Source organism: Gossypium hirsutum, chromosome A11 (genome assembly GCF_007990345.1).
Source record: "Gossypium hirsutum isolate 1008001.06 chromosome A11, Gossypium_hirsutum_v2.1, whole genome shotgun sequence".
Taxonomy (NCBI): domain Eukaryota; kingdom Viridiplantae; phylum Streptophyta; class Magnoliopsida; order Malvales; family Malvaceae; genus Gossypium; species Gossypium hirsutum.
The window spans coordinates 23,055,686-23,074,897 of NC_053434.1; the positions used below are offsets into that span (position 1 = coordinate 23,055,686).

Here is a 19,212-nt window from a genome sequence, read left to right on the forward strand (position 1 = left end):
TTTTCATGCATCTCATTATGTCGTTTATTTTCATGATAAATAGTGAAATGACATACTCTAAACAAAAGAAATGTTAATCATTACCTGGATAAGAACTCGATAAGTACAAGAGCCTCAAAGCAAGGACGAATTTCAACCAAGGGCAAGAGAGCGATAATTGAGAAACGCAGATTGTTCGTGAAACCCGAGGACGGGTACAGGGCCTAAAGAGAAAGTCAATAGCCGAAGTAATGCATATAGTCGCAAAAAAAAAATCATGACGAAGAAGGACATACGACAAATATGCCTAAAGCTCATAACATAATCATATAGGCATAAAGGCATTTAAGACAAACATGTGCATATCATGATAACGTCATGCATGACATATACAGATACTCAGTAGAGCGAGAGACATAAAGGCATTTAAAACAAACATGTGCATATCATGATAACGTCATGCATGACATATACAGATACTCAGTAGAGCGAGAGGAGGTGATGATAGCTGTACTAAATCCAAGGAAAAGACACCTAAGTTCTACCAGACGACAGGTTTTGGTATTTTGATGCTGTTACTTCTGTTTTCAAAAATCAACTTATATTGCGAGAAATGGGTTGAGCTTCGGGACACGCTGAGGTAATTTTAATTTCTATTTTCAAAAAAATCAACTCATATTGTGAGAGGTGAGTTGAGCCTCGGGACACGCTGAGGTAATTTTAATTTCTATTTTCAAAAAAATCAACTCATATTGCGAGAGGTGAGTTGAGCCTCGGGATACGCTGAGGTAATTTTAATTTCTATTTTCAAAAAAATCAACTCATATTGCGAGAGGTGAGGTGAGCCTCGGGACACGCTTAGGTAATTTTAATTTCTATTTTCAAAAAAATCAACTCATATTGCGAGAGGTGAGTTGAGCCTTGGGACACGCTGAGGTAATTTTAATTTCTATTTTTTTAAAAATCAACTCATATTGCGAGAGATGAATTGAGCCTTGGGACACGCTGAGGTAATTTCAATTTCTGTTTTCAAAAAAATCAACTCATATTGCGAGAAATGAGTTGAGCCTCAAGACACGTTGAGGTATTTTCAATTTCTATTTTCAAAAATCAACTCATATTGCGAGAGGTGAGTTGAGCCTCGGTTCACATGCTGAGGTAATTTTAATTTGTGTTGTCAAAAAAATCAACTCGTATTGCGAGAGGCGAGTTGAGCCTCAAGACATGCTGAGGTATTGTCAATTTTTTGTATGTTTCAAAAATCAACTCATATTGCGAGAGGTGAGTTGAGCCTCAAGACATGATGAGGTATTGTCAATTTTTTGTATGTTTCAAAAATCAACTCATATTGCGAGAGGTGAATTGAGCCTTAGGACGCGCTGAATAAGTTGAGCTCAGGATCACATATCGAGTAAAGAATAAGATTGGGGCCGATTGAAGTCACCAGATTTTGTTTCCTTGAAGTTGCAATGGAGCTGATCAAGGATATTAGATGATGTCCTTCTAAAGTTACAGAAGAGAAGACCACAAGCCTTATCTGACTAAAGCAACAGAAGAGCAAATTGAAGCTGTTAATCTTATATTTCTGAAGTCACAGTAAAGCAGATCGAAGTTACAAATCTTATATCCTTGAAGTTACATTGAAGTAGATTGAAGCCACAAAGCATATATCAGAAGAGGTAATGGATTGAACCAAAGCTACAAGATACGGGGGACTAAAAAGAGACTACCTGGATGAGAAGATCACCAAAAGAAGTCAAAACTTAGTGAGACCGAGCAAAATTAGCCTTTCTTTGTATCTTTGCTCTATTCCCGTTACACGACAATAAGCAAAGAGGGGCAGCTATTGTAGGCCAATTTTGGCCCGTTTACAAAATGCCCAGGCCCATTAAACCATTTAACCCATCCTCAAACCCAAAACCTAAAATTAACCTAGCCCAACATCCAAGCCCAATCCCAAAACCCTAAACTCCCACTTGCCTCTTCCCACTTTCCCATGCTGTCTGCCACCAGCACCACTCCCACTCTCCCATGCTGTCTGCCACCAGCACCATCACACACCCCACCGTCCATGCCCATGCCCTGCAAACAAGCAAAATAGAAGCAAGAATAGAAAATAATAATAAAGTATGTAAAAATTAGGCCATATAAAAGCCACCCAAACAACAAACGAAAAGGGGGGAGGATGTACAAAAAGTTTGTATCAAAAACAAAAGAAAAAAGAAAAGCTTAGAAGGTGAACTTCAATTTTTTTCCTCTGTTATCTCAATCTTTCTGTTTATCTTTGCTTTGTTTTATTTTTTTTCATTAACTTACTTTAAAACGAAAAAGAATCAAGGAAGAAAAGAGTCTTACCGGATCTACCCCGTGGCCGCTCCCCTCTCCGTTCGGCACGGTGAACCGCCGACGATGATGGGTGTTGAAACCCTAACTGAAGAAAGGAGGAAGAGATAAAAAGGGGGGGTTTGAGAGCAGTTTTTCAGAAAAAAAAATATAAAGGTTAAATGGTTTTAAAATAAAAAATTGAAAAGTCAAAAGGAAACGGCGCCACTAACTATGATTTGTATGTTTCTGCTTTTAGGGATATTTGTCCCCCTGGTCCCTCAACCTCTCCAATGCGCTGCAATTTAGTGCTTTAGTTACCTTTTTCTATGATTTTGCAATTTGGCCACCTAATTCTCTGAGGTTTTCAATTTAGCCCCGTACCAAGCACTGCGTCTTAATGATTAGGGATATTTCTATTTTCGGTCCTCCCATGTTGCGCGCATATTGCAATCTGGTCCTCTTCTCCTTATTTTCTTTTCAAATCTGCCCCACAACTTTGTTTTTAGTTTAATTTTAGTCCTGTTTTCGTTTTGTTTTTCGTTTTTTATCTAAATATCCTTGTTATTTTCATATTATTAATATTATTAATATTATTTATTATTATTATTATTATTATTATTATCATTAATGTTACTATATATCCTTGTTAGATGTATACATATATATATTACTGTTTTTAATACCTTTATTTTAATATCATTTTATTATATTTACCTTTTGGTATTGTATTACATGGTTATTATTATTATATTTATTAGTGTATGCCGCTTACCCCCGTATATATTTTTAGTACGTATTAATAGTCAATTTTTTTTATATATATTATATGAATAATTTATATATAATATTATGTATATATTTTAATATTATCAGTTATATATCTCTATACTATATGATTTCTAATACTGTTATTTATATATATATATTTTCTTAGTACCACATTATGTATATATCATGTATATATTTATTTTTACCCATATTGTATTTATTATTAATTTTAATACATTTATTTTATAATCCGTATATATATACCTTTCTTATTTGTATTATTTGTGTATGTTGCATTATTGATTTTGTATTTATTATTTTCCCTATTGCTACTTATTATATTATTATTTGGTGTATATATATCTTTTACTATTATTAGTATAAATGTATTTTCCTTGTCCATAGTATTCCTAATATTATTGTATATGTTCAATTATACTATGTGTATTTGTATCTAGTACGTATATATTTAGTAATATTGCATATATATGTCTATTAGGCATTATATTTTCATACATCATGTATATATGTCATATATTATATTTTTGCATATTATCTTATGTATATATTACCTTATATTATTATTACTAAATGTACTTTATATTTGTTTATGTTTGGTTTTTATTTCCCTTTTAAATATTATTATTGTTTTGCTACTGCTCTAGTATTATGTTAATATTTTTCATTTGAAAATGTCATTGTTTGCATATTTGATTTATTTCAAATTCTTATTTCATGAATATTTTTATGTTTTAATTACTAATCGAGGCAATACACCGATTTAACGTTAAGTCGTAAATTTCATCGCTATGTTGGATGGAATTTGTCGGCTCGTGTTAAAACGGTATATCCTTCTCAAAAATCAAAAATTGAAAGTTCTCGTCTTTTAAATTGGATCACGATTGGAATTTAAATTGAACTAGTATTTTTGAAAATTAAGACAACACGTGTTTAAAAGATACCAATTTTGGGCGTCGCGAGGGTGCTCATACCTTCCTCGCGCGTAACTGACTCCCGAGCCCTACTTTTTCTCTGATTTTAACGTAGACCTAAACTCGGCCTTCTTTTTTTTAAAAAAAATTAAATTTATTAGGTGTCCGATCATACCTATAAAAAGGATCGGTGGCGACTCCCCTCTTTATTTCTGTTTTTCAATTTATGTTTCAAAAAAAATCAAACTTCAGTTTTCAAGTTCTCAATAAATTGCCACAATTAGCGACCCCAAACCAAATTTTTTTTACGTCGCTACATCAGCTTTAACAAACTGGAGCATAAAGCTCGACATAGATAAACATAGTCTTTAGAAAAGTCTCTTACAAAGCAAACTAAGAGTGCTGCCCTTTCTAGCCAGTACATCAAGGAGACTATTTCCCTCCCTGAAATTATAAAGCAATCAACTATTCTGGAAGGTCCCAATAAAGTCTTGCAAACATTCACCAAGGTGTTGCAAAGCAAATTTAAAATGTGGGGCATTTTAAGGTTTTTGTTTGGACTCTACAGTTTAGGCAATGGTATTTGTTCGGTTAATGGTGTCTATACTCTTTTCGGAAAAATATTAATGCTTATTGTCGATGATGCCTCTTGAAGTTGAACATCAGTGGCTCCATTTGGGCCATATACACAATATATATAGTTTTGATTTGCATTCTTAAATATGGTCGTAATTAAAATCCAGTAATCACAATATCTAGTTCCTTTACACTAGCCTGAAGTTTAGTTCAGTTTGCTTAGTATTTGGAAACTATATATAAGGGGATGCAAATGTATGAAAACTATATATCATGCTGAAATCAGACAGAACAAAGGTAATTTCAATCAGATTATTACTGTTTATAATTTTCAATCAATCATCAACACAAACACGCCACAATAGAACTAAATGATGTTTATAATTTTTAATTTGCATTTGTCTATTGAAAATCAAATAACAAATCCCATCTCAAAAGACTACCACAACCAGCAAATACCCATAACATTCTACTCCATCCTTATTCATGCATAACAACAATGTCCTATGTGAAACAAAAATAACACAGAAATCAAGCTTTTTAGGGATACCCATTTCATTTCTCACAATCTTTGACTTTGTTATGCAAAATTTTAAAAAAATAAAGACGAATGAATCAACATGAGAAAGGGAAAATAATAAAAACAAATAGATCTGGGGTTTTGTCTTAAATATAAAGAAAAGGAAAAAGAAAAACCAAAATGAAGGAAGAAATACCTGTTAGGAAAGGCGAAGACCATGAAAAGGAGAAGAGGAGTGGAGTAAACTGTGTGAGAGAGATAGAAGCTTAACTTAGTTGTTTGAGAGTGCTTTGGAATGTTTGACTCTGAAACACTATTTTGTTTGAAGTGTTTTCTTTGTATTTCTAGACAAATCAAGTCTCCACAAACACAACCCTGTCTTTAATTTTGATTTTGCTTATAAATTAAACTTTACTTTATTATTACTTTAGTTTTAATTACATTCTTGATCCTAATTATTATTCTCATTATATTTACTTGTACCGTAACTAAAATAACATTGAATTTACGTAACTAAAATAATTTTTATGTATGTTTCGAAACTCAAGACTTCAACAATTTTATTTTTAAAATTTGAATTTATTCACTTTATAAAATATAATATATTTTACTATTACTCTCAATACTTTCAAAGTTGTATTTTAAATTTACTTGTTTCAATTTTTTTTATAATTTTCATTTAGCCAACCTATTTCAGAAATAGTGAGTGGCAAATTTCAGAAAAGTAATGTTATTGAAAAAAAACTTAATTGTTACTTAAATAACACTATCACATTATCTGTATCTCTTTTTTTTTCTCAAACTCATACCTCTTTGGTGTATTTCACATATCATTTCATTTTATCCATTTATTTTAAGTCATTAATATTGGAATATAAAACACTATAAATATTATGTTTATTAATTAAATAATCCCCCCCAAAAAAGAAAGATAAACCCGTAATATTTGCAACACTAAAAAATTAAAGAAATAAATTAGATATGCATCACATCAAACAAATTCACTAAAATTTTCAATTTACTAATTAATTTTGTTTCTCTAGAGATACATGGGTTAGCAATTTTTTTAATTTTAATATATATAAAGTTTATCTATTATCTCTTAAATAATTTAAACTATAATCATAATTTTAATATATTAAAATTAATATTATCTCTTTTACAATTATATAAGAAATTATTTAATATATAAATTAAAAAAATAATCAGCCATATGCTAAAAAAATTAAAAATTATTTTAAATAATAAGTATTTTAATATTTTTTATTTTTAACATATATTTTTTTATATTTTTACTTTCAAATTTTGTCTACGTGCCGAAAAGAATACATGATAGACAATTGGATGATGGGTGAGAATACCGGGAGCAAAACGACGCCGTTTAATTTAAAATAAAATGATTTTCTGTGACATTTTTATCAAAACCCTAAGCCTTAAACCACAAACCTTAAACCTCAAAACCATAAAATCCTAAACCTTAAAACCATACACCCTAAACCCTAAACTCATAAACCCTAAATCCAAAACCCTAAACCCTACAACCTAAATATATAAGCTAACAACGAAACCTTTAAGTTAAACTTATATAGCAATACAGTTCATATTAAAAAAATCTGAGATTAATCGCTTATATCAGTATAAAATTTATTAATTTTTAATAAATAGAAGATGAATGATTTGGGGGATTTAGGCCAACTCTTAAATCCTAAACCCTAAACCCTAAGCCATAAACCCTAAATCCTAAGCCCTAAACCCTAAACACCCTAAACCCATTAGGCATGCATATACCAACCTTTATACAAAGATTTGGCCAAAGTGTATGTTGGCTAGTCTATCCCAACACTTAAGAAAGTGTCGGCCCAAAAGTGTAGGCATAGTGTTGGACAAAGCTGACTCTTATTTAAGCGTTGCATTAAGCATGCATATCACAACCCTTATATAAAAAGTTAACCTAAGCGTATGTCGGCAAGTCTATCCCAACACTTAGGAAAATATATATCGTCTTAGTACTGGACAAAGCCAACTCTTATTTATGCGTTGCCTTTGGCATGCATATCCCAACCCTTATACAAAGAGTTGGCTAAAGCATATGTAGGCCGGTCTATCCCAACACTTCGGAAAGTGTCGCACAAAAATTATCGTCTTAGAACGAGACCAAAGCCAACTCTTATTCAAGCGTTGCCTTAGGCATACATATCCCAACCCTTATACAAAGAGTTGACCAAAGCATAGTCTATCCCAACACTTAGGAAAGTGTCACCAAAAAAGTGTCGTCTTAGGACTATACAAAAGCCAACTTTTATTCAAGCGTTGCCTTAGACATACATATCCCTACCCTTATACAAAGAGTTGGCCAAAGCATAGTCTATCCCAACACTTAGTAAAATGTCGCCACAAAAGTGTCGTCTTAGGACTATACAAAAGCCAACTTTTATTCAAGCGTTGCCTTAGGCATACATATACCAACCCTTATACAAAGAGTTGGCCAAAGCATAGTCTATCCCAACACTTAGGAAATGTTGCCACAAAAGTGTCGTCTTAGGACTAGATAAAAACTAACTCTTATTCAAGCGTTGCTTTAGGCATACATATCCCAACCTTTAGGAAAGTGTTGCCCCAAAAGTGTCGTCTTAGGACTAGACAAAGCCAACTCTTATTTAAGCGTTGCTTTAGGCATGCATATACCAACCTTTATACAAAGAGTTGCTAAAGTCCAGTCTATACCAACACTTGCCCCAAAAGTGTTGTCTTAGGACTAGACTTTTGCCAACTCCTATAAAAGCGTTGCTTTAGGCTTGCATATCCCAACACTTATGAAAGAGTTGCCTAACGCGTATTTTGGCCAGTCTATCCCAACACTTAGGAAAGTGTTGCCCCATAACTGTCGTATTACGGCATTTTTGACGTAGTGAACATATATCATGATACGTATGGTGTATTTATTTATTTGTAATTTAAAAACTCACTTTTATATTTTGAATATTTTAAGATTGCATTTTTGAGAAGGATTTGATTTAAAACTTAGTGTAGTATAGTAACTTGTGCGATAAAACACTCTAAATATATATATATTTCCCAAAATTATTGTTTTGTTGGATGTTATTTAGCAGTGAAATTAGAATTTTTATATAATTTTATGATTTTGCATTTAAATAAGAAAAAAAAATTGAACAACATTAATAAATTCGAAATGGCATGTCAAAATACAACCAATTGCATTAATACTAAAATAAAAAATAGCTTGCAGACCAAGACGATATTCATTACCTAGTTAATTACGTAAATTAAGATTGTAACTCAATAACAAGGTTGAAACTCCGATAAATTTTGAGGTCTTAAGTTTAAGTCATTTATTATGTAAGTATGTGGGTTTTCTTCTAAATTGATTTTAGTTAATTGTTTGTTTGAATTGAGTTGATTGTTAGCTATTTAATTTAGCGGTTGTAATGGTTGATTTTGTTGGAATTGTTGTAACTTAAAAAAAATTTAAACAAATTAAGAAAATCAAGTTGAATGACATTGTAGAATCATATTTTCATATTTGGATGAAGAATATTGTTTTGAATCATTATTTATACCGAATGTGTAAAGATTTGAGTATATGGGGTAATCTCAGTTATTAACTCAATATTTAATGTTATTCCTAGTTTTTCATATGTTATTATATAACAAAATTAAATTATAAATTTCGCTTTGTCAAATTTTTAATAAATTAATTTAAAAGCACTTAACATTATTTTTAAAGTCTTTAGAAATTTAAAATCAGAAGATGCATTTGAAAAACCTTGATTCAAAACAAATTTTACAACTTTGGAAGACTTCTAACGATAGCGATACAAGTGCATAGAAGTATCGGTAGAACCAAGTCAGAGAGCACCCAAGATTTTCTTCCAGACTTCTACCGATACTTGAGTCTCTTCTACCAATACAAGTCTAGTTGTATCGATATTTGGATTGAGTTCTATCGATACTTAGGGAGGCTTCTAACAATACAACCAAGTCAGTGAGCCTCCCTTACACCTTCTACTGGTGCAACTATCGATACAAGTCTGAACCTTTAAAACCCTCAAACTTCTACCGATACTCATGGCTCCAACAGTCATTATTTTCAGGACTTCTACCAGCACAAATCCACTTGTAGCAATCTGCATATAATGCCTGAATTAATTACAGCAACGGCTTTAATCTGCTCCCAATGACTCCAAACAGCTCTAAGATTGTTAGAAGATATAAATACAAGTCAATAGCTCTACATTGAAGATAAGAAACAAGTTTGTAAAGTCAATAGAACAAAATTTCAATCTTTTCGTTAATATTCTCATTGTTATTCATACACACACTTGAGTAACATTTTTTTTTATTCTCTTCAAGTATTGTATTGTTATTGAGTGGGATCTGTCATTGCAATATCTTCTTTTAAGAGGATTCTTTTATCTCTATTCTTATTTTTCATCTTTGTAAGAGTTTGCTTAAGGCTTTTAGTAGAAAACTTTAAGGGAAGTGTCTCTATCTTGCCTAGTGAAAAAAATAGTGTTTTATAAAGGTTAAACCTTGTGCTTGAAAAGTTCAAATATAGTGAATTTGAGAAATATTTAGTTGTGGCAAACTAAGGTAACAGAGATAAGTAATTTAAGTTGAACCACTATAGATTCTTGAATTTCCTTTAATTACCATAACTGAAGTTGAACCACTATAAATTCTTGAATTTCCTTTAATTGCCATATTTTCTTAAAACGCCAATTTGCCCTCCTCTTATTATCAAGCTTGACATTTAATTTAAACTAGCTCACCAGAATAAATCTGTATAAACTACAACTATTGAAACAACTATATACTAACACTGTTACCGCTTTTAAAGAAAAGAAAGTAGACCATTATGAAAGGCCCACTATTCCTTCAATGATACCAGCCCAGTTTGGTTATGACCTCCGGCTATCAAATGCCCACTTAATATCTTTTCTTTTTGAGTATAATAATCTGTGTTCAACTCTAATCTCATCCAGCAATGATTCAACAGAGATGAGCTTTTCTTTTAGATTCGGTCATATTTGTGAATAATTATACAAATAATTTGTGCCTTCCATATCTTTGAATTTGTCTAATAAGAAATTAAGAGAAACAAATGAACATTCGTATTATTAATTCTTCTTGAAACATGAATAAGATAAATGAAACTTTCCCATTATCTCTTCACAGTACACACTTTAAGTAATTGGCTCTGTTATTACAACCCAAATTTTATTGTACAAATGGCTAAAAATAAAACTTGTAGAAATTATTGAAACTGAGAATTGTAGCTCAAGAACATATGAGCAAATTTAAGAAAATGTTGCCAAAAAATAAAACTAAAGCTCACAAAATGAATATTGTAGGTGCCGGAGAGGTGTGGTCTGGGATCAAGCAGCAGTAGTTTCATTTGTTCATCCCCATTGTATCCTTTATGGCATCTGTTGCGCCTTGTGCTTTGGCCTGCATCTGCTGCCCAGCCTGCAAAACAAACCTCCCATTAAACTTGTCTACGTTGCCTGCATCTAAAAGGACAAAAAGAGAGAGAAATGTAGGACTTGTTGAATTGAATCCATAGCAGATTGTGCAGTTTCCCTAGCCATGTCAGCCATTTGACTAGTCTTCTCCTGAGCTTGGCCCATTTTCTGGCCAGCTTGGTGGCTCAAATCCTGGGATTGGTTCATTTTGGTTATGGATGAGAGAAAAAACACACACAAGTAAAGAGGTAAATGTTAGATGATAGATGCTTGATTAGCTTTGGTAATGAAAACCTGAATACAGAGATGGGTATTTATAGGAAAATGTAAGGGTTCCATTGGTAGACAAGTGTGAAAATATTGTTACTCTCTGCAGGTCTTACACCACTAATTCACTGCTCTATTCGAACTTAGTTGCGGTTTTATAGTGTGCTATCTCTACAAATTCTTCTACACCTATACATAGCACGGAATAGGAAATTAGTATATATAATATAACAATATACGTACCTTATATTTATGCCAAGTGGCACACTCTCAATTTTCTAAATTTATTCGTTAAATCAATAGTATATATTTATTATTTGTTATTTATTTTTTTTCATTACACATTGTTTTCATTTTTTTTCACATTTTCATATAAATCACTCTATAAATGTGCAAAACATTTTTTTTTCATTTTCATTTTTATTAAATTAGGTTAATAAATAATTTTAAATTCTATTGAGATAATATTTTAGGATGATATAATTTACTTTATTTTTCATAATTTTATTTATTAATAAATTTAAATGAAATATATGTTTCATTTTTATAATTTTAAGTTTTCAAAAATATATTGATTTTAATTTATTTATTTAAACTAATTTTTATTATGATTTTATTTTAAATGGATATAAATTTTAATTGTTTATTCTTCTTCTTCTTTTTTTGAAAATCTCATTTATATAATTTTAATTATCATTAAATAGTGTAAAATTTTAAAATTTTAAAAATGGAATTTTCAATTTAAAGAAAAGAAAACAATTTTGTTGATATATAATTTTTTATTAGTATAAATATATATGTAATGATTTTTTTAATTAGTTTGTTTTACACTCTGCATATTTTTCCAACACGTAGAAAAAATTAGTCTATGCTATATAATTTTGGTATTCTAATTTATTTTTATTTTAATATTTAAATTATTTGGATCATTAAGATTGTCAAAACCATTTTAAAGTTTAAAAAACGAGGTTGACTTTGGAAACGAAAATGAAAGAATGGGAGTCGCCACCAATCCTTTTTGATGAGGTGTGATCGGGTCACCTCGTAAAAATAGTTATTTTTAATAAATATTTTGATTTATTTAAACAACGATTTTGGTCCGCGAAATTCAGAAAAACGGGTTTGGGAGTCGGTTACGCACGAGGAAGGATTAGCAACCTCATCACGCCCAAAAATTGGTACCTAGTTGATTAATTAGTGTCTAAGTGTCGAAAATTAAAAACTTGAATGACTTTGAAATACAATCCCTCTTTTGTAAAAAAAAAAAACTCAAACGTTAAAGACATTCTCGTCTCAAAGTGATAAAATGTCACATCCAGTAAGTTAGGACACGACATATCGAACTTTTGAGAATGAGCGTGCCTTTTATTTAAAATTCGTGTATTTTAACTTTTTAAAAGGGTATTCGATTATTTAGAGTAAACGAGAAAAATCGAAACCCAGTAAGTTAGGGCACTTTTTCTCAAATTCTCAAACACCGAATATGCCTTTATTTGCAAAAAAATATTATCTCGAGGTAACAAGATGTCATATCTAGTAAGTTAGGGCATAACACCTCATATCTCCGAGAATAAGCATTTTATTCAAAACTCGTAGTGATTTTAAAAGAATATTCCGTTATTTAGGTTAAATGAGAAAAATTGAAACCCAGTAAGTTAGGGCACGATTTTCTCGAATTTCTAAATATGGAATATCACTTTTATGAAAAAATTATTTTTGTCGGGTAATTAATATAAATTCGTGGTAAAATGGAATAGCGAAGAATGAACAAACAAATATGAATTTCGATATCAACGAACATAACAGAATAAAAATAAACGCATAATAAGAATGATGAGAACAGAAATGGAGGAATAAAACGAATAAGCAATGTAAGAGAATAATAAAAAATTAATAATAATTATAATAGTAAAAATAATAATAGTAATAATAGCTAAGTAGGAAATAATAACAATACATTAATAAGACAAATAATATAATAATAATGATAATACTAAAGAAAAAAAATATTAATAATAGTAATAAATAGAAAATAATAGTACATTAATAATAATAATAATATATAAAAAATAGGAAATAATAATATGATAAAAAATAATATGTTAATAAAAATAACAGTAGTAGTAATAATAATAAAGTAATAGTAATAAAAATAAAAATAAAAATAATAGTAATAATGTATTAATAAGAATGATAATAATGAAACGAGATTATAATAATAATATCAAAAAAAATAGACATAAAAGAAATAGTAATAATAGTAATAATAATAGTAATAATATAAACAATATATGTATGAAAAAAAACGATAGTAAAAAGGATATGTATATATATAATTATAATAATAATGGAAATAGTAATAAAAATGGCATTAGAATAAAATAAATATAAGTACAAGTATAATAATAATAATAATAATAATAATAATAATAATAAGTAAATGATAAAATCACTTAGCTTTAATAATAAAATGTCAAAATAACAAAAAAGGATTAAATTGAATTTAAAACCGAAAGTTTGGGGGGAAATTCAAAATAAAAAGAAAGAGGAGGACCTATCTGAACATGCGCATAACATGGGAGGAAAATAAAAATCATTTTTACTTCATTCTCTTCAAAAAATAAAAGGAGGGCTCCCTTTTTTCTCTGCAGCACGCCCTCGCCGGTCTTGGTTCTGGCCAGTCACCACCGTGTCAGCCGCCATCGCCGGCCATCGCAGACGGTGGCCGGAAAATAAAAAAGGTTTTTTTTTATATTTTTTCTTTTATTTTTTTTATATATGTCTGTATATATATGCTATCTTTTTTAAAAAGAAAAGTAAAAGAAATATATATAAATTCGAAGAAAAAAATGAAGAGAAAAGTAAACTAAAAAAAATCTTTGCACAATGAATTTGTTTTTTGATCTGCTTGCTTGGTTTTTTGTTTCAATTTGCCTTTTTTTTCTATTAAAAAAATCCTCTTTTATATTCATGATTCGGGCTTTTTAAAGCCGATTTATAAATCTTATTTTTACTATTTCAACTGCTCCTGTCTTTTCTTTCTTTTCCTTGCAGGAGGCGACGGTGGCAGAGTGATGGTGGGCTTTTGGGTTGCTAGGTTTTTTGTTAATTTTGGGTTTGTAATTTTAGGTTTAATTTATGTATGTGTTTGGGTTTCTTTGAAGGGCTGAACAAATTTGGGGCTGTACAAAGATAATATAAAATTTAATAGTTTAACATAATTTTAGAACTCTAAATAAATAAAATATTAAATTATTTAAAATTACTTCACAATCATACATGTTTGTTATTTTATGATTAAACGATAATTTATTATTAATTTTTTCAGAGTAAATAATAATTTTTATTTCTATGATTATTTCTATTTTCTTTTCTTTTATTTTTTATTATTAAGTTATATTTTGAACCCCAATAAAATAAGGTTATTTTAAACCCCCAAATAAAGCGAGTGAGCACCTCAAGCATATCTTTAAGATAAGCATGAAAATATAAACATGAAATAAATGTGTAGACTTGTCAAGCTCTATATAAAATTAATTATTAACATGCAAAAATATATAAAATTATAATAGTTTACACACACAAAAAATGAGAACACCATACGACACCAACACCTATATTTTTACTAAATTTAATTATCATGAAAATATTATGCAAAAATATGTTACATATTAGAACCAGACATGAATAAATAAATTATTTCTAAATTAAATCACGATAATAAATTATGCAAATACGTTACGACATAAAAAGAATTTTTTTTAAAATTTTATCTTAAAATAACAAATACTAATCACAAGTATTTTATCTTAAAAAATTTAAAACATAATAAAATAAAGTATAAAATAAATGGCTATTAGAATTTGAAAAGAATGGCTAAAATTATTTAAATAATAAAAGAAAGAAAACCTTTGAAAACGTAATTTAATAATCTGTTTTTTTTTTAATTAAATACGAGCTGAGGATGTAACATTATTTTATTAATATCTAAAAATTATTACTTTTTTTTTAATCTAAATCAAACAATTCTAATTCAACTTCAAATTCCAATTCAAACTATATTCTTTGTAAAAAATAAAAAATAAAAAGTCAAACAACTTTTCCATCACAAGCAGATGACACAATAAAATATTTAGTTGATTCCTTTTGCATTCAAAACTCCAAAGTATTAGGATTCAAATACTTCTCTAATGTTTCTAGAAGGTTTAAATTTTAAAATATAAATTGTAGAATTTATATATAAAAAAAAAGAAAATTATTCTTAAAAGATCATTTTAAAATAGTGTTTGTTCTAATTTGATCATTTTAGATTTTTTTTTTCTCAATTTAGTTACTCTAATTAAGATAATTATTCGAACTAGTTACTGTCGTTAAAAATTCCATTCATCTACTAATGGATTACTAACATGACACATTATCTAATTGAATGACAACACGTAACACTTTTTTTACTTTTGACTAAAACTTAGGAACTTCTTTCTAATTATCTGAAAACACTTTTTTTGACTCTTTTTCCACCACTATTGCCGACAATGGATTCAATGTTAAGAAAAATGATATCAATGAAACCCATTTAGAAAAAAATAATGATAAAACAGTTAAAACAATTATAGCATTTTTTTTTAAATTTGAGTTGTGCCGGACTTGAATAAAAAAAAGCTTACCTAAGGCTCTATCCATTTAGAAAATGGGTCTTATATTTTTTTTATCTAAATCTATTTTTCAAGTTTATATTTTTGTCCAAACCCTCCACTTTTTGAACGGGCTTTAGGGCCGAACTAGATCAACAAGTCTAATCCACAACTTTGGAATATATATATTTATATATCTTTCTCTTCATTTTTAGAGATTATGTATATTCAGTGTTATGTGTAGTATTAAAATTGTTAATATGTGATTGAGACTAGACGATGGTTGTAATGCGGTTATATATATAATATTAGCTTGTATTTTTGCGTATTGCATGGGATAATTGTAAGCATTAATGTTATAATTGTTAGTTAAAATATGTAGTAATTTATATACGTTATCATCAATTACTACATATTAAAATATGTTTAAAATACATAATCAACACGTACATTGCAGGAGAACATAAACTAATATCAAAATAATATTCTAAAAAGAGTGTCTAAAGCTTAGACACTTATACGTAATTATCTCAAAAAAAACTCTCTTTTTTTTTTCTTTCTCTTCTTTATAAACCAAAACCCCCCACCACCATTTTCTCTTCTCTCTAGACTCTCGTTCCACCACTATAGCCGATAATGGATTCAATGTTAGGAAAAATGATAAGTTGAAAGGCATGAACTCAACGCACTTTGTTCGACTTACTCGTACGTGTTTGGGGATAATAAAATACAACACATGGTTAGAAAAATATTAATTAACAACTTGAAGAAATTAAAGTTGAGTGCAACGCAGCTACATCTTCATGCTATACCTAGTTCTGTTCTATACAGTAATTGGGTCTGATATACAGTGAGTTGGCATCCTCGATAAGGGACTTCATGCTAGCTTCAAGCTCTACTAGATCTTCATCACCTGTTAACGCTGTGATTTGAAGAGTTGGGGGACCTTTAGGCCTTGATGCTAGCGTTCGTATCAAGGAAGGCCATAAAAGGCTATGTTTGATTTACAGAGAGAAAGAAAGAAAAAAAAAAAAGGTTTTGGGATAATTACAGAGAGGTCCATAAGCTTTAGTCAAAAGTCAAAAAATATCATGTGTCGTCATTCAATTGACTAATTTGTTACGCCAGAAATCCGTTAATGGATTAAAGGAATCTTTAATGGCAGTGATTAATTAGAGCAGTTATCTTAATTAGAGTAACTAAATTAAGAAAAACAATTAAAGGGACCAAAATAGGATAAACCTTATTTTAGAGAGACTTTGAGTGTAGTTTAACCGAAAGAAAGGCATTTAATGTTTATAGCTGATCGGATTGATATGTGAGCAAGTGAACCCGGAACGCGTTTGGGGAAAAAGAACAACTGGAACGCGCACATAGCGACCCGACCCGAACGCGCAAGTGTACCACAAATAATCATAAATATATCATTAATCCTAAAAAATAATGCCGCCATTTATTGGGTTTAAAGGTACTAATGGTAGGTTTCAATTTATTCATATAATTTGAGATTTATAATTTATTCAACTCATCCATACTTTTCTTTTCTATTTTTCTAAAAAAATGTTATTTTTATTTAATGTAGGGTAAGTATTTGATTAAATCAAATAAAAAACTTTCGAGTTAATCGAGTTGAATTCTATTTTATCATCTCAACTCAGTTTTAAATTTTTTCAAACTGGATAGAATGAGAAAGAATCCAAATCAAATATATTTGTTCGAATTAAATTTAAAAAGATAATTTGAGTTATTGTAGCAACTACCACTCACTGTAATCAAATTTGTTGTTAACTTTCATCACCTCATAATTTATTTATTAACTTTTTATATACGGGTTAGCTTCTTTTCTTGTTTAGTTGCTTCAATTATCTTCTGATTCTTGTCACCATGTATTTTGGAATTAAAAAAATATACTAAATGTAAAAAATGTGATTTTTAAAAAAAATATATTTTAAAGATAAAATGCGAAATTGATACCAATGGAAAATTTTAACGTGAATTTTTTTGGCATCGTCAATAATTCAATTTTAACAAAAATTGATAAAGATTCGGCATGATTAAACAATTCAATAATATAAATAATACAAAATGTGAAATTTAATTAAATAATATAAATAGTGGACATAAATTTGAAAAAAAAAGTTTTTGAGGTTTGCGGGAGGTAAAAATTTTGGGAGAAAGTAAAAGGAAAAAAATTGGGGGTTTGAGGGGAGTAAATTTTTTTAAGAGAAGTAAAAGTTTTGGAGGAAAAATAAAAGAAAAAAAGTTTTAGGGGTTTGGGGGGAAGTAAAATTTTTTTGGGGAAAGTAAAAGGGTTTGAGGGGAGGGGGAGAAAGTATAAGTGTTTGATATTTTGTTTATTTGAATTATTTGAGTTATTCAAATTCAAAAATTCAACTCGAAAAAATTTCGAGTTGATTCAATTAATTCGATTTGAATAATTTAAAGTTCAAACTTTTTTTTTTATTTTTTCAAGTCAAATCAAATTTTATTCACCCCTAATTTAATCTTTACTAGTTTCTTATATGTATAGAAATTTTAAAAATATATTTTAATATTCACATTATATACAATACATTAAATTTTAATGTGATATAAATATTATAATATAGAAAAATTAAATAATATATTGTAAAATTAAAAGTATCTCATCTTGTCAAACTTGAACATTAAGAGTCTGGTTGGATATAACAAAATAATTGAATGATTGTAATTTCTTAGACGTATTTGGTTGACAGAGTATAATTGCATCGTAATTCTCTATATCATATTTGGTAGTACAAATTGTAATTACAAAGTTACATAATTTATATTTTTAAAAAAATATTAATTATTATAATAATTATTAGTATCATAAAAATAATTTATAAACAAGTAAAAAATTAAAATTAAATAATCATATTTATTATGTTAGTCTAAAAAAGAGAGGATAATACGGTTTTTAATAAAAATAGCAAGAAAAATAAACATCATATGCAATTTTATTATTTACTTGTTTTAATGTATATTTGTTGTGTTATTTCATCTTTAATATTTAACATGTGCTTCTTATCATCATCTATTAGTCTTTGACTAAGTTCATCATCATCTGAATTTGAACTTGCAACATTAAGATTATCAAGATCTCCTTATTTCATGTACTATTCGAAGTATATGGATCATCTCAATTCCATCTATGATTGGAGCTATAAAATATGCAACATGCTAATACGATTCTATTTTATTTAATGTTATACTAAGGTGATGTTGTTAATATGGAAATATTTTTTTTAGAATAAGAAATAGCTTATCAACCATACTTTGAGGTATTAAATGTGTCAAATTAAAGAGTTTGCGAGTTATTTATGATGCTTGTGATCGACATTATTCTTTCAAATGGTATCATATCCCCCACAATATTATATAAGAAAATATTTTTAATTTGCATAATTAGCATCGACATTATAATATTTAGGTTCATAATTCAAGTAGTTTGTAGCTTTAATTATAAAAACTTATATAAAGTTAATTTAGTAAAGAATACTAGCTTATATAATTTTTTATAATATATAAATTAAATTAAATCAAAATAATATAATATTTAACTTTTATAAATGGTCCAAAACTTTATTAACACTTTTATAAATAAAATAATTTTTTGTCATTACTTTTACAAGCTATATTTTTAAATAAATTATGATAAAAAACTATAACAATATTTTATAAATAAACAATATATTGTTTCATAATACATA

The 19,212-nt window shown here is 28.7% G+C and overlaps 3 long non-coding RNA genes across 3 annotated transcripts; 1 reads left to right on the forward strand and 2 right to left on the reverse strand.

The window, feature by feature from the left end:
- Positions 1-1,541: 1,541 nt before the first annotated feature.
- LOC121209808 (uncharacterized) lies at positions 1,542-2,435 on the reverse strand. Its single transcript, XR_005904934.1, has 2 exons — positions 2,335-2,435; positions 1,542-2,061 (listed from the first exon to the last, which is right to left on the reverse strand). It is a non-coding gene; the product is annotated as an uncharacterized lncRNA (long non-coding RNA).
- Positions 2,436-10,260: 7,825 nt separating this feature from the next.
- Positions 10,261-11,047, reverse strand: LOC107905299 (uncharacterized). The gene is made up of 2 exons (XR_001686491.2): positions 10,665-11,047; positions 10,261-10,587 (listed from the first exon to the last, which is right to left on the reverse strand). It is a non-coding gene; the product is annotated as an uncharacterized lncRNA (long non-coding RNA).
- Positions 11,048-13,450: 2,403 nt separating this feature from the next.
- On the forward strand, positions 13,451-14,112 carry LOC121209810 (uncharacterized). The gene is made up of 2 exons (XR_005904936.1): positions 13,451-13,591; positions 13,905-14,112. It is a non-coding gene; the product is annotated as an uncharacterized lncRNA (long non-coding RNA).
- Positions 14,113-19,212: the final 5,100 nt, after the last annotated feature.